This window comes from Bos indicus x Bos taurus, chromosome 17 (genome assembly GCF_003369695.1).
Source record: "Bos indicus x Bos taurus breed Angus x Brahman F1 hybrid chromosome 17, Bos_hybrid_MaternalHap_v2.0, whole genome shotgun sequence".
In the NCBI taxonomy this organism is placed as follows: domain Eukaryota; kingdom Metazoa; phylum Chordata; class Mammalia; order Artiodactyla; family Bovidae; genus Bos; species Bos indicus x Bos taurus.
Genome location: NC_040092.1, coordinates 59406083 through 59430754, shown reverse-complemented (window position 1 = coordinate 59430754; position 24672 = coordinate 59406083). Strand labels below are relative to the sequence as shown.

Here is a 24672-nt window from a genome sequence, read left to right as displayed (position 1 = left end):
ATTAGATGTTCTTTGTTAGTCTGATAAGGAAAAATTTATGTAAACACAAGGTCTTCATCTCAAATACAGAGAAATCTAATAAAAGTTACAGGAGGTTTTATTAGTAATAATTATCATTTATCAGATGCAGTCTGTTATTTCCTACTATACTAATAGGTTGTGAAGAAACTCCTAAAATTAGTAGGGATTAAGAAGATTGATACTTTTGAACTGTGGTGTTGGAGAAGACTCTTGAGAGTCCCTTGGACTGCAAGGAGATCCAACCAGTCCATTCTAAAGATCAGCCCTGGGATTTCTTTGGAAGGAATGATGCTAAAGCTGAAACTCCAGTCCTTTGGCCACCTCATGCGAAGAGTTGACTCCTTGGAAGACTCTGATGCTGGGAGGGATTGGGGGCAGGAGGAGAAGGGGACGACAGAGGATGAGATGGCTGGATGGCATCACTGACTCAATGGACGTGAGTCTGAGTGAACTCCGGGAGTTGGTGATGGACAGGGAGGCCTGGTGTGCTGTGTTTCATGGGGTCGCAGAGTCGGACACGACTGAGCGACTGATCTGATCTGATCCGAAGAAGATTGTTGGGAAAATCAGTACGTTTTCTGCTTCTGTTCCCTTTCCCTGTTTTCCATAAGCCAGCTGGCTGACTACCTCATTAGGCATAGGAAAACTTGGTAGTGGAGGATTATGGAGGTAATGGTTCCCCTATTTTAAGGATTATCTGAAGTACAATAACAATGCATAATTACCTGAAGCAGTTTTATTTCTCTCTTGAAAGTAAATTATATATCCAATAAAAGATTTGTGTCTTGAATATATAAAGAACTCTTATAACTGAATAGGAAGAAAAAAAATTCAATTAAAGTGAACAAAAGATTTAAGCCAACATTTCACCAAAGAAGACATATGATTGGCAAATAAGCATATGAAAAGATGTTCAACTTCATTGGATGTTCAGTTCAGTTCAGTTCAGTTCAGTCGCTCAGTCGTGTCCGACTCTTTGCAACCCCATGAATCGCAGCACGCCAGGCCTCCCTGTCTATCACCAATTCCCGGAGTTCACCCAAACTCATGTCTGTCGAGTCGGTGATGCCATCCAGCCATCTCATCCTCTGGCGTCCCCTTCTCCTCCTGCCCCCAATCCCTCCCAGCATCAGAGTCTTTTCCAATGAGTCAACTCTTCGCATGAGGTGGCCAAAGTACTGGAGTTTCAGCTTTAGCATCATTCCTTCCAAAGAACTCCCAGGGCTGATCTCCTTCAGAATGGACTGGTTGGATCTCCTTACAATCCAAGGGACTCTCAAGAATCTTCTCCAACACCACAGTTCAAAAGCATCAGTTCTTCGGTGCTCTGCCTTCTTCACAGTCCAACTCTCACATCCATACATGACCACTGGATGTTAGTGAAATGCAAATCGAAATCTTAATGAGATACCATTTCACAGCCACTAGAATGTCTGTGATTAAAAAGACAATTGCAAGTGTTAGCAAAGGTATGGAGGAACTGGACCTCATGTCAGACTGCTGATAAGGATGTAATTGATAAATAAACAATGTTGATAAGGAATTTGGTAATTTTTTAAAAAGTTTAACAGATGCATATTATATGACCAATCATTCCTCTTACAGGTATTTACCAAAGAGAAAAGAGAGTGTATGTCCATGCTAAGACTTGCACATGAGTGTTCATAGCAGCTTTATTTGTAGTACCTAAAAATTGGCAGCAAAGCCTATGTTGTTCAACAGGAGAAGGTATAAACAAATTGTGGTAAATCCATGTAATAGAATACTACTCAGTAATACAAATAAATGAAGTTAATGAATACATACAACAATGTGGATAAATTTCCAAAATAATTATGCTGAAAGAAGCCACTAAAATGACTATAGTCTGTATGATTCCATTTTTTAAAAACTCTAGAACATACTCATCAAGTGATAGAAGGCATATCAGTGGTTGCATTGGATGGGGTGTAGAGAGAAGTCAGAGGGATGAATTACTTGAGCGGATGACAGAAATGTTCATTATCTTGACTGTGGTACTGGTTTCACAGCTATGTACATACTCCAAAATTTGCCAATTTACACATTTAAAATGCCTTAATAAAGCTGACTTTTAAAAAACAGCTTATTCTACCTGTTTCACATAGGAATCACACAAAATGCTAAACTCAATGTAGTTATATTTCTTACTGTATAGAATCTGAGAATAGAAAACTAGCATTGAAAATCCATTTTAACAGTTAATAAAACAATGACAGAAAATTCATGGGTTCATCTGCAATCAGTATACATTTTTGAGTATTGATAAAACTGTGCATTTGTGAGATTTAAATGTTTTCATTTCACATGTAATCAAAGTATTGGACACTTTAAAAATCAGTTTATCAACTGAGGAAATATTGTCACAAGAAACACTCCATAAAACTGTGGAATTATAAAATACAACAGTTCATTGAAGAGTAGTAAATACCCAACTTATCAAAACACTAACATATATTGAGTGTTGAATTAGATGTAATAATAAAACCAAAGTAAATCTGATGCAGACTTTGCTTTCCAGTTGCTTTTAGTCTACTGAGGGAAATAATAGGTCTCTGATAACCAGGTCAGAATTTAGAGCGGTAAGATCGCTCTGTAGAAAAGAGAGTTGACGTCCTGTTCAGGAAGTTAGAGGTAAAGCTGGAGAAGGCACTGTGGAGGAGGTGGAATTCCGGAAAGAAAGACTGTTCGTAACATCAGCTAGCTCACTCACTTTCCAAGCTTATTCTCAAATCCAGACTATCGTTGCTTTTACATGAATAACAATTATTAATTTGAAACAGATGATTTGAATGTCAGGAATCCAGTGATGTTTTGTATGTTTGAAAGCTTCCAATGATTAAAACACAGGCCAGTCTTGAAAAGTAATTTTGGACACCATGGCTCTGTCCTTTTTGTTATTATGACTACTAGTTACAAATTTTTATGAGTATAAAGTTTTGACTCAAATACAGAGATTTGATGTGTTTCTAGTGTTAGAAAATCTGGCTTTAAATTCTTAATGTCTTATTATATGTCATTTTTAATTGACTTCTTGGTTATTAGCTTGTTTCATCAATTACTTTTTAAAATGATGAGTTGCAGAATATGTTAAAGCATTAGGGAAAATAATACTTTGCAGTTGTGGTTATTTGGAGACACTTTTGCCTTGTGGATCTTTTAAAGCAAGATTACCTTCTTTTGCCCACATTGTTTTGGCTTTCCTCACTTCTGCTATGACTCCCTGGGGTATGGTGTTTGGACGTGTTCGCTGCACAAGGCTGTTTACCAGCCATCTACAAGGAGGCTCTCTGCGCTTCATGATCTGCCATTTAGTTGAGCCTGCTTCTGTGCAGTGGTGTCTAGAAAGCATTAGAGAGAAGACAACAACAACAAAAGCCTCAGGGATTACTTTATTAATTATCCATAATAATGACTTATTCTATTAACAGGTCATATCTAAAGGCTAATTAATTAGGACTCCCCCCACTTTAAATTCAAGAAAATGTCTATAATCCATGGCAATATTATATGAAAAGTTGAAATTATTTTTTTACTAATATTAACCAGTCTATATTTTAGTTTTATGTGTAAGTACCCTCCCTTTTTTCTATGGCTAATCCAATGGCACCCCACTCCAGTACTCTTGCCTGGAAAATCCCATGGACGGAGGAACCTGGTGGGCTGCAGTCCATGGGGTCGCTAAGAGTCCGACACGACTGAGCAACCTGACTTTCACTTTTCACTTTCCTGCATTGGAGAAGGAAATGGTGACCCACTCTAGTGTTCTTGCCTGGAGAATCCCAGGGACAGGGGAGCCTGGTGGGCTGCCATCTGTGGGTTGCACAGAGTCGGACATGACTGAAGTGACTTAGGAGGAATCCTACGATGGTTGTTTATTTTCTCTTGTCCTTTCTGGTTAATAGAACCGATTTACTATTTTGCCAACATAAGCAAAATTACACCTTTTTAAAGGTAGTCTACCTGCTTATGAAATCTTTTTCTGAGTGAATTAATATTTCAGGAGATGATATTTCACACCGTGTATCATTGAAACTCTAGTATTTACCATCTCGGTTGTTTTAATTATTGCACTTGTGGCTGTAAACTTTCCACTGATGGAGTTCAGTGATCACCGTAAGATGTTTTTCCACTGTGCATTTACTTTTCCAATGTTGAGAGCAAATTACGATTCTCTCCCTGTGGTCCTAGAAGGAACTCCCCCAACTATTTTTATAGACTTTATTCTGAGACTGGCTATCCTCTTTACCCTGGCATTCATCTATAGCTGGAGATCCAGATTAACAGATCATTTCCTGTTATTACTACAGCAATATCAAAATGCTGATCGCTTACCAAGAAGCAAAGTATTCAAAAGACTGCAGTAGAGCATTCAGCCAGCTGTTTGTTTTTCAACTGTTAAAATTCATGAAAATCACAGGTTAAATGGATGTGAAGACAAAACGAAATAGACTGTAGGCTTAGTAAAGAGAAGGATGATTACAAGCCGTTAAGTTGTAACAGCTGTTGAGTTATAACACACTCAGGTGTCTATCAAGACAAAGGAAAGGGATTTTACTGTTTATTTTAAAACTTTATTTCTTAAGGTAACATTCAGTAACTGATAAGAGATACAAAGAACTTATTCTTCAGGAGTCTTCTTTCATTTTGTCCCCATCATTTGGGCTATTTGGAACAAAATTCATTTTTTTCTTGAAATCTTCAACTGCTAGGCTGGTGTTTGGGTGTACTTTTGAATCTTCTCCTTCATCTTTCTGTAAACCCTGAAGATTCTTTCTCCACATGAATTATCACTTTTAGTTTCACCTCATTCACATCTTTCTAGGTCAATTCAGTCTTACCAAAAAAAGAAAAGGTACCAGATAAAACTTTCTAATCTTGCAAACTGGAATAGATGCTAACAACCCTGCACTTTAATACACATGTGCATTCCCACTGGTAGGAAATGAGTATCACGCTGAACAGGAAGCTCCAGTGTTCTCTGACCCTGTCTTAACTAGTTCTAAGCCAGTCTCCTAGACCCACTCTTACTGCTGATTCTAGTTCTGAATTCCTTAGCTGCTTTTAGCCACTTCTTTTGTTTGTTTGTTCTTGGCCCTTTGGAATTTAATGATAAGGATTGATTTTCTAAAAGAAATGTTGGATTCTTGTGTCATTTTGGGTACATTTTATCTATTTTAATCAGTTGAATAATAGTCACTCTCCTAGACTATCTCTAATAACAAAGCTGATCATTTTACTAACACTGTGCCAATGAAGAGAGATAAATACAGTGACATATAACATTTACTAAGGTTGGAAAGCATGCAACACATTTTATAAAGATTTATTTAGATGGAAATAATCGACTGTCATTTTTTTTGTTATTAAGGATACTTGATTACTTATCCCTATTAAATAAAAAAGATGTTGACTCTACACTGCTGTGGTCAGTTGTACTGCATATAGTTTCCAAGAGAAAAATTATCTTTTTTCAAACAACATGTATGATTATATTCTTTATATCCTGTGTAGAATATAAATAAGTAGAAAACGTATTTCCTGTTTAGAAAGAATTTATAATCTAGCTGATGATAGCTAGGAACACAGACACTCATGCATACTTAATAGAAGGTAGTATTGCATTAAACAGATAAGTATCTTTTTAATAAGGATAAATATCACCAATGCCCAGGGTAGTCAGTAAGGTTCTTATGAAAGAGAAATTCATGCACGTAGGGTATCTAAAGAGGCCTTCTTGCCAGCTTATGTACAAGTTGAGAAATAGTGAAGGTAAAGGTCAGAGTATCACCTTCTTTCTTGACAGACTACAGATTGATGGATGTGTTTTTAAGTCTTAGCTAATTTGGGCTTTTCTAATAATGAATCCTTAAGATTCAGGTCATAACTGGCTGCACTGAATGAGTCAGGAGGCTCCCTAGAAGGAGGATGGAATTTTATTTTTCCTATATTTACAAATCAAATGTTTACCTCCTCAGGGATGGAGTATCGGGGTAGAGAGTGGCTCAGAGTAAAGGAACTAAGTTTCCTTTTAGTTGGGAGTCATCAGGAATAGGGAGGAAGTGTTTCTAAATTTATACACTGGTTCTAGAACAGTGGATCCAATTTGGACCAAATTTCCAATTTGGGTCCAGTTTGTGCAATTTTAAGTAGAGATAAATGAGAGGGCATTTTAGGCATGGAAAACTGCATTTGTGGAGGACTGAGGAGATTATATTCAGATTACAGTAAGCAGGGTTTTAATTTTAGTAACGTGTTAATTTAGGATGAAAGAAAGGTAGAGCAGAATGGGGTGAAAGTTTAATCTTACCCTGTTGGATATGGGTAACTAGTTTTATACCCTTATATTCCTCTTATATTTAATGCTGTATTATTTTTTAGAAAATTTATTGGTAGATAATTGCTTTAAAAATATTGTGCTGGTTTCTGCCACACATCAACATGAATCAGTCACAGGTATGCATCTGTCTCCTCCCTCTTGAACTTGCTTGCTATCTCCCACCTCATTCCACAGAGCACTGGGTCAAGCTCCCTGTGTCACACGGCAAATTCCTGCTGGCTGGCTGTTCTACATATAGTAACATACATGTTTCCTTGCTGCTCTCCATTCATCCCACCCTCCCCTTCCCCCACTGTGCCCACAAGTCTCTTCCCTATGTCTGTATCTCCACTGCTGCCTCGCAACAATAGATTCATCAGTGCTGTCTTTCTAGATTCCATACACATGCTTTAATATACAATATTTGTCTTTTTCTTTCTCACTCTACAGTAGCTGTAGGTTCATCTACCTCATTAGGACTGACTCAAATGCATTCTTTTTTATAGCTGAGTAATACTCCATTGTATTTACGTACCACAATTTCTGTATCCGTTCATCTGTCAATGGATGAATCATCTTCCATGTCCTAGCTATTGTAAAAAGTGCTGCAGTGAACATTGAGGTACATACATCTCTTTCAATTATGTTTTTCTCAGGGTGTGTGCCCAGTACTGGCATTTTTTGGTCATATGGTAGTTTTATTCCTAGTTTTTTAAGGAATCATCATACTCTTCTTCATAGTAGCTGTTTCAATTTACATTCCCACCAACAGAGCAAGAGGGTTCCCTTTTCTCCATGTCATTTCCAAATGCTATATTTTTATTAAAACTTCGGAAGAGAAAAGATGCAATATGGTAGCCTAACACCTACCACCATTGTAAGTTGTGAAGGAGACTATGGAACTAAACTATTTTTTTAAACTAGTTTTATGTAAATCAAAAGATTTATTTAACATTTGTCTTAATTAAGATTGGACCTTGAAGAAGACTGTCAGAAGTTTGCCTGGGGTGAACAGTTGGGTGGAAATCTGTGCTTTTCCAAAGGGAATTGCTCAGTGGATGATTCTTGTGGAACCACAGAAATGCCCAGTCATTGTTTCAGGTTCTCTCCTTTTGTTCCAGAGATTTAGATAATAAAGGGAATTCTTAGAAAAATCCACTTGAAAGCAAAACTATCAGAAATTACACACAGCTCTAAATAAGGCTCTCAAGTGGCCATTATAAAAATATTTGAGTTTTTGGATGTGTTATGTGTTTAAACAAAGTCATCATTTAGTAGAAATACAACTTGAGTCCTTTGGGTTCAATTTGTGCTTGTCTTACATCTAATTACTTTTAGATTAAAAAATAAAGACTTCTTTTAGAAATGAAGAAGTCTTTGAAACCATATTATTCATACTATGTGTGTGTGTTAGTCACTCAGTCGTGTCTGACTCTTTGCAACCCCATGGACTGTAGCCCACCAGGCTCCTCTGTCCATGGAATTCTCCAGGCATGAACACTAGAGTGGGTTGCTGTTCCCTTCTCCAGGGGATCTTCCTGACCCAGGGATCAAACCTGGATCTCCTGCATTGCAGGCAGATTCTTTACTGCCTGAGCTACCAGGGAAATCCATTCGTACTATAATCCCTTTTAAAGATACGAAATATCTTTTAAGATTTATATCATGAAATATACTAGTGATATGAAAAATTATATAGTGCAAGCACAGTTTCTTGATTTAAATAATAGAAACAATTTTGCATATGCTCTTTGTATAGCTGCTGCTGCTGCTGCTAAGTCGCTTCAGTCGTGTCTGGCTCTGTGCGACCCCATAGATGGCCTACCAGGCTCCTCTGTCCCTGGGGTTCTCCAGGCAAGAACACTGGAGTGGGTTGCCATTTCCTTCTCCAATGCATGAAAGTGAAAAGTGAAAGTGAAGTTGCTCAGTCCGACTTTTAGCGACCTCATGGACTGCAGCCTACCAGGCTCCTCCGTCCATGGGATTTTCCAGGCAAGAGTACTGGAGTGGGGTGCCATTGCCTTCTCCGCTTTGTATAGCTAGTGAATACAAGAGATTTTTAATGTGTGAAATTTTCTATTATTTACAAGCTAAAAGGAAGTAACTCAGTAATGTAGGAATTATATGAGCACCTAAACCCTATCTGTGTAATCTTTGGCTAAAGGTTTTACGAGCTTTTTTCCTTTTTAGTTGTATGTGTGTGTGTGTGTAGCATAATGTGTATACAGTGAAATGCACCAAACACTAGCTCAATGAATTAGGTCAAAGTGGACACCCATATCCATGCCAACGGCTAAAATACCTCCTTGAAGCCCTCTTCATGTGCCATCTCAACCACTGTCCCTTCCTTCCCTCTAAGATTGACCTCTACCCCTAATGTAATATCCATATGTATTAATACATACAATGTGCAGTATATTTTCTTTTGTGTTGGTTTCCTTTTACTCAGCATGATTTTTGTAATATATATTCATATTACTGTATCTTATAGCTGTAGTCTGTTCATTTTTACTGCTATATATCTAGTATTCTATTGTTGAAATATTGTTTTTGTTTAGTCTCTAACTTGTATCCAACTGTTTTGTGGCCCCATGGACTGTAGCCTGCTAGGCCCCTCTTTCCATAGGATTTCCCAGGCAAGAACACTGGAACGGGTTGCCATTTCCTTTTCCAGGGGATCTTCCAGACCCAGGGATGGAACCCACATCTCTTGCACTGGCAGATTCTTTACTGCTGAGCTACCAAGGAAGCCCCTCTTGTAGGAATCGACAGTAGTTTGTTTACTCATTCTACTGATGTTTGTTATTGTGTTTTCCCATTTGAAGCTATTACAAATAATGCTGTTATGAAATTCTACTACCTGTCTTTTGACTCATCATCATTTTCAAAAGTGCATGTAATCATTCACATGTCAACAGCAGGGTATGAGTCTCTGCTGCTTCATCTACTCAGCAATTTAGTATTGTTGGTCTTTTAAATTGTAGCCACTTTGATGAATGTAGTGTTGTCTTATTGTAGTTTTAATTTTCTGTTCGTAGTAGTTAACGAGATCACGCCACTTTTCATATGTTGTCAATTTGGATAATGTCTTTTGTGAAGTATTCTAGTCTATTGTTCATTTAAAATTTTTATCTTGTTTTCCTTGTTGATTTATAAAAGTGCTTCACATATTCTGGTTATAAATGCTTTGACAGTTATCAGTGTTGTAACTGTCTTCTACTCTATGGTTTGCCTTTTTCATTCTCTTAAAGATGGGATCTCTTAATGAACAGAAATTCTCACTTTTAATATAAACCAATTTATTAATCTTTTCCATGATGTTTAGTGATTTTTGTGCAGTAAGAAGGCTTTTCCAACCTGAGAATTGTACAGATATTCTCTTATATTATCTTCTAAAAGCTTTATTTGCTTTGTTGTGTAGACTTAAGTGTGCAATCCATCTTAGATGATAAGAGTTAAATTTCAATTTTTTCTTCCATATACATTGACCCAGCACCACTCATTGAAGACCATAATTTCCCATTGCTCTACAATGTCACCTGTATTTCAAATCAAGTGTCTATATGTGTATGGTATGTTTTTGCATTCCCTACACAATCCCATTTGTCTCTTGTACCAAAAACATACTGTCTTATTACTGTTGGTTTGTAACAGTTTGATAACAGGTATAGCTATATCAAGTACAGTCTGTTCCTTCTTAACACTCTCTCAAGTATTCTTGACATTTTTCATTATTATTATTATATACATTTTGAATTCAGCTTATCAGGGTACATGCGTGCATGTGTGGACACAAACACACACAAACTGGGTAGAATTTTTCTTGGGATTGCTATGAATCTATAGATCAATTTGATAATTTATGCTGCACTTCATGGGATCACAAAGAGTCGGACATGACTTAGTGACTGAACAACAACATGCTTTTACAATATTGTCTTCTAAGTCACTAAAAACTCCCTTGTATTTAAGTCTTTAATTTCTTTTGATGATGTTTTATACATTTTTAGGGAGACATCTTGTACATGTTTTGTAGATTTACTTCTAAGAATTTGGTATTTTTGATGATATTATGGATGATACTTTTAAAAAATTTATTTTGGTAAATAGAAGTAAATTAATTTTTTATTTTCACTTTATATCTAGCAAATTTATTACTTACCTCTAATTAGAATTTTCTGTAGATTCTTTTTACATTTATAAATGATGGCTATTTTATTTCTTTTATTTTTCTTATACTTTTACTTATTTTATTTCCTTTTCATACTAGCTACATCCTCCTGTGGTGTATTGAAGTCACATTGAAAGCAGTCATTCTTATCTTATTTCTGGTCCCAATGGCAAAGCTTTCAAGATTTCCCTGTTTTATATGTTTGCTTAGGTTTTTTATATTTTTTTCAGAGAAATACTTAATATTGATAAAATCAATGCTAGTCCCTTGTATTTCTAGATTAATAATTCTTTTATTTGTTTTTAAATCATGAATGAATATTGAATGTATAAGATGCTTTCCTTGCACCTATTGAAATAACCATAAGATTTTTTTTCTCTATTTTATAGTATGTTGAATTATATTAGATGATTTTTGAGTGTTAAATTAATCATCTGTCCTGGAATAAATCCTACATGTGAATCACTGGATTTGCTAAAAATTAGTTTAAGACTTTTTCACCATGAGTGAGTTGACCTGTGAGATTCCTTTCTTTGTACTGTCCTTGTCATGTTTTTGGTTTCATAAAACAAATGGGAAAGTTTTTAAAATTTTCTGTTTTTTGGAAGAGTTTGTGTAAGATGAATGGTTTCTTAAATGCTTTATAAAATTCACTGTGAAGGCATAATTATAGGTTTGATCATTAATTTTAAATAGATGGAGAACTATTCAGATTTTTGTACTTCTTTTTGTGTAAGTTTTGGTAATTTGTATTTTATTGGGAATTGATCCATTTATCTATATTTTCAAATTTATTGGCATAAGTTATTCATAGTGTCATTTTACGATATTTAGAATGTCTGTAGGATCCTTGGTGGTAGATCCCTCATCATTCCTGACTTTGTTATATGTGACGTCTCAATTTTCTTCTTGTCAGCCTCAGTAGAAACTTATCAGTTCTGTTAGTCTTTTCTAAGACTTAAATTTTAGTTTTATCCTCTCTATTATGTATATTTGTTCTATTTTTATTAATTTCTGCTTTTTATTATTTTCTACTTTATTAATTTCTGCTTTTTATTATTTTCTTCTATTTTCTTTGGACTTGTACAGCTCTGGTTGGTTTAATATGTTTTAATACATATCTTCAGTTAGAATATTTTCTAACTTTTGTAAAAAGGTTTCTCTTTGACCCATCATTTATTTAGAAGTACATTGCTTAATTTTCTGTCCAAATATTTGGTAATTTTCAAAATATTCTTTTATCATTCATTTCTAGCACAGTCACCCTGTGAAAGGAAAACATTTTTTGAAGTTTGTTGAAACTTGCTTTAATAGCCCAGCATGTGCTCAAATTTTTATTCATGTCTCATACAAATTATATATATATATATATTGCTCCATATATATCATATATGCTCCATATATATATATTAGGTCAGGTTTATTGTGTTGTCCAATTTTATATATTCTGATTACTTTGTCTGCTAATTCTATCCATTAGTAAGAAAGTTGTATGAAAATCTTCCACATGATTGTGGACTTGCCTAATCTTTCTAGTAATCCTGTCAATTTTATCTTTATATATTTTGAGGCTCTGTTACTAAATACCTACACACTTAGAATTATTATTTCTCTCTGAACAATCAAACCATGTATTATAAAGTGTACTTTTTTGTCTCCAGTCATTTTTTTTGCCATAAAGTCTGCTTTGTCTGATTTAATAAAGCTATGCTTGTTTTCCTTTGATTAGTATTTAAATGTTATATCTTTTTCCATTCCTTTTCTTTCTGTCATTTCATATCCTTATATTTCTTACATGTTTTTTGTAAATATATGTTTTTTTCATACACTTTGACTCTCTGGTAGGAAAAAAATCCATATGGCTTATTTGAAAGATCAGTTCAGTTCAGTTCAGTCTCTCAGTCGTGTCTGACTCTTTGTGACCCCATGAATTGCAGCCCAAACCAATGCAAGTAGGAAGTTTGACCTGTATCTTCCTTCAGGGAAACAACTGTTGAATTTTGAACAGATAGGTGAGTGTCGAATAGATAGGTACATGTTTTGTATAGATGGGTACATTTTGCATATTGAATAGATAGGTACATTTTGAATAGATAGGTACATGTTTTTTGAGGATTAAATCAGTAAGATTCAACTGGAGCAGGAAGCATTGGAGGCAATAAAGATAGTTTCTGTATGCTTTAAAATAATATAGTGTCTATAACAAGGGTACTTAATAAATGATAAGCTTACAGTCAAATATTTGATGACTAAATGAGAAACCCAGGTGTGCTGTGATGAGAGACCAATATAGGAAGTGACAGGAAATAACTGGAAATATAAAACAGACAAGATTCATTGTCTGTTTTAAATGTGGCTAGGCAGAAATTTTAAGTGTAGACATTGATTTAAACAAACATATTGATATCATGCTGAGATATTTATATAGGTGTCTATTATATGGGGGCCTCAGAAGAATAAATTAGGCAAGGAGAAAATGGTGAATATATTGATCATTAATTTATAAGCATTGCAAATAGTTATATATAGGGAAAATTTTAAAGAAGAGTATAACACTTTGCTTCACCACCTCTCCCAACTTTCAAACTACCGTGTTAGTTCTAATTTATAGATTATATTCTCCAGGTCCTGTATAGGTGGTTGCTTGCTCTGTATTTTTCAGGTACTTTTGAAGAAAGAGCCTCAATTTACACATTTCCAAGAGGAGGTCATTTTCCTTGCAGTAGTTAACTCTTAAGTGCTTTCACAACTGTATATTATTACATGGTTTCAAAATAATTCAGTGGTGAAAATTTAGTTCTTTATATACCAGACCACTTCACCTGCCTCCTGAGAAGCCTGTATTGCAGGTCAAGAAGCAACAGTCAGAACTGGACATGGAACAATGGACTGGTTCCAAATTGGGAAAGGAGTAGGTCAAGGTGGTATATTGTCACCCTGCTTAATTAGCTTCTATGCAGAGTATATCATGCAGAATGCTGGGTTGGATGAAGCACAAGCTGGAATCAAGATCACTGGGAGAAATATCTGCCATTGCCTTCTCCGGGGAGAAATATCAATAACCTCAAATATGCAGATGACCCCCACCCTTATGGCAGAAAGTGAAGAGGAACTAAAGAGCCTCTTGATGAAAGTGAAAGAGGAGAGTGAGAAAGTGAAAGTGAAGTCACTCAGTTGTGTCCAACTCTTTGCAACCCCATGGACACCAGGCTCCTCCGTCCATGGGATTTTCTAGGCAAGAGTACTGGAGTGGGTTGCCATTTCCTTCTCCAGGGCATCTTCCCAACCCAGGGATCAAACCCAGGTCTCCCACATTGTAGACAGATGCTTTACCGACTGTGTCACCAGGATGGCTTAAAACTCAACATTCAAAAAATTAAGATCATGGCATCTGGTCCCATCAATTCATGGCAAATAGATGGTGAAACAATGGAAACAGTAAGAGACTTTATTTTGGGAGGCTCCAGAATCACTACAGATAGTGACTGCATCCATGAAATTAAAAGATGCTTGCTCCTTGGAAGAAAAGCTATGACCAACCTAGACACCATATTAAAAAGCAGAGCCATTACTTCACCAGTGGAAGTCCATCTAGTCAAAGCTGTGGTTTTTCCAGTAGTCATGTATGGATGTGAGAGTTGGACTATAAAGAAAGCTGAGCGCCAAAGAGTTGATGCTTTTGAACTGTGGTGTTGGAGAAGACTCTTGAGAGTCCCTGGGACTGTAAGGAGATCCAACCAGTCCATCCTAAAGGAAATCAGTCCTGAATATTCATTGGAAGGACTGATGCTGAAGCTGAAGCTCCAATATTTTGGCCACCTGATGTGAAGAACCTACTTGTTGGTAAAGACCCTGATGCTGGGAAGGATTGAAGGCGGGAAGAGAAAGGGACGACAGATGATGAGATGGTGGGATGGCATCACCGATGTGATGGACATGAGTTTGAGTAAGTTCCAGGAGTTGGTGATGAACAGGGAAGCCTGGCATGCTGCAGTCCATGGGGTCGCAAAGAATCGGATACAACTGAGTGACTGAACTGAATTTCTGGTTTTGCTCTGACCTTTACTCAAAATGCACTTATTAATCTTTCCCTTAACAGCTGCTCATCTACTTTTCATTATTTGTTAAGGAATGCAGAATTTGTAGTAGTTATCAGAATTTGGAGGAGATTTAGACTAATTGGGCTTCCCTGGTGGCTCAGACTGTAAAGAATCTGCCTGCAGTGTGGACCCTGGGTCAGGAAGATCCTCTGGAGAAGGTAATGGCAATCCACTCCAGTATTCTTGCCTGGCGAATTCCATGGACAGAGGAGCCTGGTGGGCTATAGTCCATGGGGTCACAAAGAGTCAGACACAACTGAGCAACTAACACTTTTACTTTTTCACTTAGACTAATTAGTTATATGATAATTCTTTTAGTCATAATTCTTTAGTAGTCTCTATCATCTATTTCTATTGTGTTAATATCTTCAGTTTTAATCTGTTATTTGGCTACTGAATCTGCCTATTATATATATGGCTTCCCTCATGGCTCACTGGTAAGGAATCTGTCTGCCAATGCAGGACACACAGGAGAGGCAGGTTCAGTCCCGGGGTCGGGAAGATGCCCTGGAGGAGGGCATGGCAACCCACTCCAGTATTCTTGCCTGGAGAATCCCATGGACAGAGGAGCCCGATGGACTACAGTCCATAGGGTCGCTAAGAGTCCGACACGACTGAGGGACTAAACGACAATAAGATATGTATATGGCTTCTGGCTCCGTAGATGACGTGTGATATAAATTCTGTCCTCTGTTGTGCAAGGCCATATTCTGAATTCTCAAGAGATTTATTTTACCCACTCAGAGCCCAAGCACAGGAAAACGGGTTTCCCTATTGTCTATTGCCTTCGTTTGCTGTGTGGGCAGAGTTCTTCCCCTCAACTGAGTGTTTAGACCTTCCAATTTTATGTGGGGATCTTAGTTTCAGTTCTCTATTTTCAGGAGCCAAGTTATCTATCCTTTGCTTTCCCTTAAAAACCGAAGTCCTAGATTGCAGCTATTCCTCACCACTCCCCTCTGAGGCAAGCACAGGGTAACCTCATTGCCAGTCCAGTTTGAAGTAGCTTCATTATTCCTGGCACCTGGATATTTTTCTTTTATAATATGTGAGCTTAGCTGTGCATTTTTTTAAGTTTATGCAGAATTTCCCAGCATTTCCAGTTGATGTAGCTGGAGGGTTTTTAATGTATAGTCTGCCATATTGTTGAAACTCAAATCTTGAATTCTTTCCACGCCTACAAAGTTTTTTTATAAATATCACTGACTTTTCACAGTTGGAGTGGCTTTAAAATGGCATATTTTCCCTCTTTTGATTTAATTTAAAAAATAGTACCTGATTCTGATACTACTAGACCTTTGCCACATCGTAAATTCAACTCAGAGGCACAAGGAGAATAACTCTGAAGGCTGATAAAAGCATGGCCCTTTTATCTTGATCTGAGAAAGTAACCCTGAGACTACATCCCATGTGAATAAATAATGCCAAATTCAGTATGGTGAGTATGTTGGGGTCCAGGGGAAAGAGAAACTGAGAATGAGATCATTAGGGCTTCAATTACATTTGTAATGCTTTATTACTTAAGCTGTATAGTGTATACCCAGGGGCTTATTATATTCTTTATATTTTTAAAAGTATATATCTGAGACACTTCATCATAAAAATGATTATAAAAGAGATTGTCACCATAGTGACGTTGTACTGTGTATTTTATTTCATTTAATGGAAGATACACAGGGCATTTGTCATCGTCATGTGTATGTGTCAAGCAAAAAGATAGTTTTCCATCCTAATGAGATAAAGAAAGGAGTAAGTTACTTCAACTACTGCTAAGATTTAGTTATTTCCATATTAGACTCTGTTTCCTCATGCCTGTTAAAAATGTCGCATGCTATACTATGCTATGCTAAGTCACTTCAGAATTTTAACCTACCCAGTGATCATGCTATTTCCAACGTGGGGAATAATTCTAGATTATCCAGAATAACAGCAGGATATATCTGAATCCTCTTTTGTGTTAAAAAGTCCCTATTAAATGTTTTTGCAACCAAATATTCTGCGGACGTTCTTTGTTCATGCTGACTACAAGCATTACTGTTTAGTGATCTTGTTCACACAATCTCTCTTAATCCTAGAATAGGCAAAGAGGAAGGAAGGGTTGGCATATAGAGGGCCCAGATTCTTTCACATGTTTACTTAGGCTGGGTACTCGACTTGACTCTTTGTACAGACTCCCTCTTGTCCTCACAGCATTAAAAATAGTTAACATTTGGGGCTCCCCTGGTGGTCTAGTGGTTAGGGCTCTGTGCTTCCACTGCAGAGGGCACCAGTTCAATCCCTGGTCAGGGAACTAAGATCCTACAAGCTGTTCAGCATGGCCAAAAAAAACCCTTAATAATCACTGAGCACTTTTTTTGTGCTAGTGGTTATGATAAAACATTCTTGATGTATTATTGTAGTTAATCCCCACTATATCCTATAATTATCATTATCCCCTTTTTAGAATGAGGAAAACAGATTGATTAGCTTGATGAGATTTCACAGTTACTAGAACTGAGTTGAATATTCTAAGTAATTATGAAGGAGCTGTCTTCTCTCTGTCATATATATATATACACATATATATTGGAGAAGGCAATGGCACCCCACTCCAGTACTCTTGCCTGAAAAATCCCATGGATGGAGGAGCCTGGTAGGCTGCAGTCCATGGGGTCGCTAGGAGTCGGGCACGACTGAACGACTTCAGTTTCACTTTTCACTTTCATGCATTGGAGAAAGAAATGGCAACCCACTCCAGTGTTCTTGCCTGGAGAATTCCAGGGACGGGGGAGCCTGGTGGGCTGCCGTCTATGGGGTGGCACAGAGTCGGACAAGACTGAAGCAACTTAGCAGCAACCAATGCAGGAAACTTAAGAGATGTGGGTTCGATCCCTGGGTCGGGAAGATTCCCTGGAGGAGGAAATGGCAACCCACTCTAGTATTCTTGCCTGGAGAAGCCCATGGATGAGGAGCCTGGTGGGCTGTAGTCTCCAGGGTTTCAAAGAGTTGGACATGACTGAAGCAACTTAGCATGTGTGTGTGTGTGTGTGTGTGTGTGTGTGTGTGTTGTTAGAAACAGGGGTGGGGGGAGATTCCATTGTTCTATATTATATCCTCTAGTTTGGATTTGTTGTTGTTCAGTCACTAAGTCATGTCCAGCAGTTTGAGACCCCAAGGACTGTAGCACACCAGGCTTCCCTGTCCTTCACTATCTCCCGGAGGTTGCTCTGAATCATGTCCATTGAGTCGGTGATGTATCTAATCGTCTCGTCCTCTGCCACCCTCTTCTCTTTTTGCCTTCAATCCTTCCCAGCATCAGGGTCTCTGAATACCACATAGCAGTAACTTAATATTACTAGAGCATCAGAAAGAATTGATGTAGCTGTTATAAAATGTAGAATTTAACTGATTTCGATTTACAAACAGTAAAATGTGAAACAGGAAAAGACTGGATGGATGAGCAGTGAAAAGCAGACTGGTTCATCAGGATACAAGAGTGACTGGAGGGCAGAATACTTGTAAAAATAAGCTGCCTCTGACCATGGTAGAATACTTATTGCTGCTAATGGTATGTGTGGATAAGATAGATATGTAGCCTCTGGTTCTATGGTTTCTGTCATACCAAAGACTATTAAAAGGACAATATTGTCCTGGGATTCTCACCTTTGACCTAACCAAATAAAACCCTCCCCACATCACTAATGTTAGGAGAGAGGGGCGGGTGCAGGATTGGTACACAAAGATAAAGAATATAATGAATTGCCTAGGCTACAGGAAACATCCTATTTCTTTACAGATTAAACTCATTGCTTTTCAGAAAAGGAGAAAGAAGGGAGAATGGAGGGACAGAGAGATAGGCAGGAGGAAAATTGATCCAATACAGAGAAAATTATTCACTTCTATTTCTCTCTGTGACTTAGAGAAGATGCTTGTGTGACTGTTTTGTGAACTTAACAACTTTGAAATCAAGTGATTTCATTTTAACAGAGCCTTGTAAAGAGCAAGGGATTGCTTTCCCTCAAGTTTTCTTAGAGAAATTCACATATCTCCAAATTTCATCTTGAATTTTTATTTATATTTCTGACTGGGGCTTGTGTTTAATTATGTTGGCCTGTTTCCATAATTCTGGGCTTGGGGGCACTTAGACATTTAGGGGCCCTTCATTAGATTAGCAATAAATCATAAATGAGTAAGTATAATCTCAATTACCATAATGCTTCCTCTATGCAGTTTACCACTGGCATCTATATGTGATCTAAGCTAAATCCCGCTGCGATAATATTATAATAATTATTAACAAGTTAATAATAACATTGGCTCATAGGACCCAGAAGCATGATTTAGGGGTGTGAGCAGATGTTTTCTTTTGCCTTCAGAATTTCACAGGTGTCCAACAACATTGTAAATGCAAGAAGGGGCCAGTCTAAGGACAAGTGCCCTGGGGTGACCAATAAATAGTTCTGCTTGCATGAATATTTTACTGTTTTGTAGTTTTAGAAATCCGTAATTAAATTAAAGGTCTTGTGGAAAACTGTGAATCTCTTTTCTCCAAACTTTCTTAGAAAGATTCAAGTATTTTCAGGGTGCTCTCTGAAGCCACATTTTGAGCTCTATTTGATTTCTTGGGCAGCTGCTCCTTCAGTACCCTCTTCCCTTATGTTTCCGATAAGAAGGGTACAAAATTTTATGAGGAATCTTTTGCAGTTCTTTTGAAAATCTTTAATAAAATTTTCTTTGAAAAATTTATTCCATTTTCTGTACACAGGAAGTGAATAATTCAAATATTTTATAAGGTCCTTTATTGTTTACAAAGAATATTTATGCCCATTGCCTCATGTAGATGTTTAAAACAAATTTGTCAGGTAGATAATGTAGGTCACCCCATAATACAGAGGAAGCTGAAACCGCAGATAGTAAATGACATAAGTCTTCTGACTGTTCATCTAGCAGTTTTTCCTTATTTCAACTTATTCCTTGACCAACTGCCAATGAAAGACTTCCATTTAAATATAGATTCTTGGGTTTTCATGCATGTGTGTGTGTGTGTGCTAAGTCGTGTTCGACTCTTTAGACCCTATCCTATAGACCGTATAGGGTCCTCTGTCCGCCAGGCTGCTCTGTCCATGGGATTCTCCAGGCAAGAATACTAGAATGCGTTGCCATGCCCTCCTCCAGGGGACCTTCCCTGCCTAGGGATGGAACCTGCATCTCTTACATCTCCTGCATTGGCAGGTGGGTTCTTTATCATTAGCACCACCTGGGAAGCCCATCTCTAATACTGATTTTTTTGAAACTTTATGGAATCATTAGAACTATAAAGGTTGTTTGAGGGAAAATCAGTAGTTGATAACAGTCTACCATTAACTGACTTTGCTTTCCTTTTCTGTGTATGTTCTGGGTCTCAGAAGTACAAGACCAAGTGTGAATGAGCTAAGGGGACCCTTCATCACTAAACAAGCATTTAACTGATTCCTGCTGAATGGTAAGCATATAATAAATGACAGCTTCAAAGAATATTTCAACATGATACAGAGGGAGAGTCTTAATTCAAAATTGTAAGATGTCAACAGCTTCATTAATGGAAGTTATGTGGGGATGAACTCACTTCTGCTTGCTTCTTTCTAGAACTTTGGTATTCTTCATATTCCTGTGTCATTACACAAGAACTGTGTTAGCTCCAAGAATACAACCATGGTGCCCAAAGGTTGTGAACTCGAACACCATTGTGTTTATTTTTATGAGAATTAGGTCAAGATTAGCCTAAGCAAAGGCACCGAATAATTTAGGTTCACAAGCAAAATGGGAAGGCTTCCCTTGTAGTTCAGTTGGTGAAAAATCTGCCTGCAATGCAGGAGACCCAGGTTTGATTCCTGGGTTGGGAAGATCCCCTGGAGAAGGAAATGGCAACCCATTCCAGTATTCTTGCCTGGAGAATCCCATGGACAGAGGAGCCTGGCGGGCTACAGTCTATGAGGTCGCAAGCAAGCAAAATGGGAAATAAAATGTATTTTATACTGAATCTTTACAGATGAATTTTGCAAAGAACCGTTAATTAACTGTAGTCCCAACTGGGGATACATTTTTAATGATTTGCAGGAAGTCTAGGAAAAAGCTAGATAAAAAAAAAAAATTCTAGTCCCAACTGCTCTATAGCTGGGAATTAAAATAACCTGTGAATTTTTCTAACCAAAATACAAATACTAGTTATGAAATATTTCTTTTACTCATTGCCAATTCTTTAATAGTCCATTAGGTATTTCTAGGAGGTGGAGTAGTTGAAATGAAAATTTGAGCTCAGAAATCTGAAAGGCCAGAATCTTGGATAAACTGGCTGAGGTGAGATAGACCTGGGTGTGAAAGGAGGCTTTTTCTGTGGTAGATTTGCCTTCGAACTGGGCATGTGTTTCATTTGGGTAAGTCTTTGAAAGTTCCAGGAATCACTGAAAAAGGAGAGTTGAAGAAACTTTGAAATAACTACTTTAATCCTACTGCAACTGAAGAGTAGACTATTTCATGGAGAAGGCATTCAGTTGCTTCTGTACGACTTAGCTTAACTTCACTGTCCTTTGCAGCTTAAAAGTTAAGTTATTCAACTTGGTTACAGAATCCACTCTTTAAACCCATTCCATCTCCACATTAGACCCTTGTTATAAAACCAAGTTTCTTGTATACTACCCGTCTAGATGGATTGGGATAGATATGGGCATTTGGAATTGACAGGTATACACTGTTATATTTAAACTAGGTAACCAACAAAGATCTACCATATAGCACAAGGAACTCTGCTCAATATTCTGTAATAACCTGAATGGAAAAAGAATTTGAAAAAGGACAGATACATGTATATGTATAATGGAATAATTTTGCTATACACCTAAAGCTAATACAACATTGTTAATCAACTGTACTAAAAAAATATATATGAGAAAGTAAAGAAAGGAAAAAGAGAAAGAAAGCAATCCCTTTACAGGGGCCCCTTCTTTCTAAGCCCACTTCTAACATAGGGACACAGGCATTATATTTATACCTACATTAAAAAGAAGATGCACTCATATGTGGCCTTATTTCATTGAGAACAGTTTTCACTTTCAGTTATAACTTTTATTCTTTTTTTCTATATGACCACTTCTTTAAATAGCAGCCATTTCTAGTTTCCTTCTTTAAATACCACCTTACGAAATCAAGCTAAAATAGGTACCTTCAACTTTTTTGTACTGTCGAGATTTTATTTCAAAAAAAAGTGAAATCAAATTTTCTTGAGGCGAAAGCCGAAAATTCAGCTTTACTCAGGGTTCTTCAAGCTACTGGTTACCCAAAGGGGGGAAAAATGAGATAGAATTATGGAATGTTAGCTCTAGGTACCATTTAGTTTAATCTCTTAACAGTCAAAGAAGCTGGAGCCCTATTGGCCAGCCAGTTCTCTAGTAGGTTATACAGATTGGTAGAAGTCTGTGGGGATTTCTTTCAACTCAGAACGATGTTGAACCCTGTGTATTTGGTTGGATTTGGCTTGAGAAGTGGTGAAAGAAGGGAGGCTGAGGAAAAACAACCCATGACAGCTTTATGGCCAGCTCGTTAAATTAAATCCTTCACTTGACACTGTATTGCTTTCTTTGCTGGGTGTGGATTGACAGGTATTGATGAAACGTCTTGGTTCTAACTCAAAATGCGGGAGTGACAAGTTATAACTTTGACAAGTTGAGGTTATCAACAAGCCACAGGGTGAGTCTATGGATCCCAGGCTGCAGCAGCCACTCTACCACCTCTAGCAAGCCTCTTGCTTTAACAGGGATGCACTTGATCTCTTCACCCTCAAGGAGTAGATTAAGTGCTTCAGTAAATGTGCCATTAAGATACTTCATTGTACTAAGCCATTAATACACACCTCAAAGACACTGGAAGCTGAGGGCCTTCAGCCACCCAAGAAGCAAGCATATGAATAGCCTAGAGGAATGCCTAATACTGTATCTATGTTGATATTTCATTATTAAACACAGTTTAAAAATTGCTCTGAAGTAATTTTTCTATGGCTTTGAATAAAACCAAAGTGGATACAATAGCAAATTCCTTTCCAAACTACTCTAAATGTCTACTTTGTTGTGGTTCTGACTATATTAATTCCTTGACCTTGGGCCTGAGTCAGGCTAAAGGCTTTAGCCTTTTCACCACCAACTAAGCCTTTTTGAGATTTCACTTTCTTATTGAAGAAGCTAAATTCGAAGGATTTTAGAGATGTTTACTGTGAGTGTACTTTTTTTTTTAGTTGTTTTTTATGCGGACCATTTTTAAACTGTTTATTGAATTTGTTACAGTATTGCTTCTGTCTATTATGTTTTTTTGGATTTTTGGCTACAAGGCCTGTGGGATCTTGTGGGATCTTAACTTCCTGACCAGGGATTGAACGCACACCCCCAGCGCTGGAAGGGAAAGTCTTAACCACTGGACCACCAGGGAAGTCCCTAGATGTACTGTTTTGTTCTCTGCTATTTTCTTTCTTTTCTTGACATAATTCTTACAATAATAGAATAACATGATAGAAGAATTTTAAACCACATTGGACCCAAGAGATATTTAACTCAACTCTTCATTTTAGAGGTGAAGAAATCATAGGTCAAAACTGTGAAGGCACAATTTTCGTGTTTGCCTTTTTGCCTTAAAGGAATTTGGCATCTGTAGCTTATTCTTTTCTTAAAACTATGAACTTATTTATCCTCTCTAATCCTTAGTCACAGTTTGGTTTTCATCACCTTCTAGTGATCGACTGAAGCGACTTAGCAGCAGTAGCAGCAGCAGTGATTGATATAATGTATTAGGTGTGAAAACTTAGAAACAAAGAGATGACTTGGCAAAGTCAGAGAGATTGAGGTAAGATAGAGAAAAATTTGGTGTTGAATTTTGGGGTGCTATTCCTGAGGAGAGACTCTTTTTTCAAAAGATTTATACTCATTCCTTTTGATATTTAAAGAAAATTAAAAATCTGCATTTCCACATTGATCTTTAAAATTTTCTGTGGTTCAAGAAAGTCTTCTGAGAGTCAGATACATCCTGCAAATTTTGTAGAACAGTCTTTCAAATGGCTCACCTGGAAAGACACATGGACTTATTAACTGTAGATAATTTTATAGCTCTCTTGTCTTTGTTGAGAGGAAGGGGTGGTTATGATTGACTTCAGTGAATGACTTAAGGCTAAATTGACAGAACCAATAATGGATGTGAATGTAGGAAAAGTGTTGTCCATGGAGAGCCTCTTGAAAGGAACTCTTGTGGTACTAATATCCAATCATGTAAGAAGCCGTCTGCCTCATCATATAATGATCACTATGTATTCTACAGATTCAACTCATTCACTAAGTTATTGTTGTTGTTCAGTAACTAAGTCATGTCTGACTCTTTGCGACCCCATGGACTGCAGCCCTCCAGGCTCCTCTGTCCATGGGATTCTCCAGGCAAGAATACTGGAGTGGGTTGCCATTTCCTTTTCAAGGAGATCTTCCCAACCCAAGGATTGAACCCAAGTCTCGTGCATTGCAGGCATGTTCTTTACCATCTGAGCCACCAGGGAAGCCCCAAGTTAGGATCTAGTAATTCTTATTATCACTTACAGTTGAAACAACCAAACCAAACAAAAGCCATTGCTCTTAGGCAAACCCTTTTTTCCCTAATTAGCTCTCAGGATATATTTTATCTGAAAAATGAGCAGGTTTCAGGTGTTTATTATTCAGAAATATAATAGTTAAGAATAATGAAGTCATGGGATTTTGAATGATTTTTTTACATTTTATTTGTTACTTTTATTATTTCAATTTTTTAAAATATCAGAAATAAAAACCAAAAAGTGACATTTTATGTTGATTTTATTTTCTCATCAGATCCCTTGTTAGTGCTTCCATAATGCCATATCATAATACCACCACTGAATTTCATTTCTATTCAAGTGCACACATTTCTAGGGATCCTAGGCATCAGGAATACAACCGTGACCGATAGCCCTATCAATCCTGTAAAACTATGTAATATTCATTTGCACTCTCTCCTCCACTAAATCTTAAGTTGTTCCAGGACAGAGA

At 37.2% G+C, this 24672-nt stretch overlaps 1 protein-coding gene across 1 annotated transcript in view; it reads left to right on the top strand.

The window, feature by feature from the left end:
* The window catches only part of ANAPC10 (anaphase promoting complex subunit 10), a 164978-nt gene that overhangs the window by 83260 nt on the left and 57046 nt on the right, over positions 1-24672 (top strand). Inside the window, exon 5 of the transcript XR_003515290.1 lies at positions 20011-20087. The gene's annotated coding sequence lies outside the window, so the exon portion shown is untranslated. The remainder of the gene's footprint in view (positions 1-20010; positions 20088-24672) is intronic.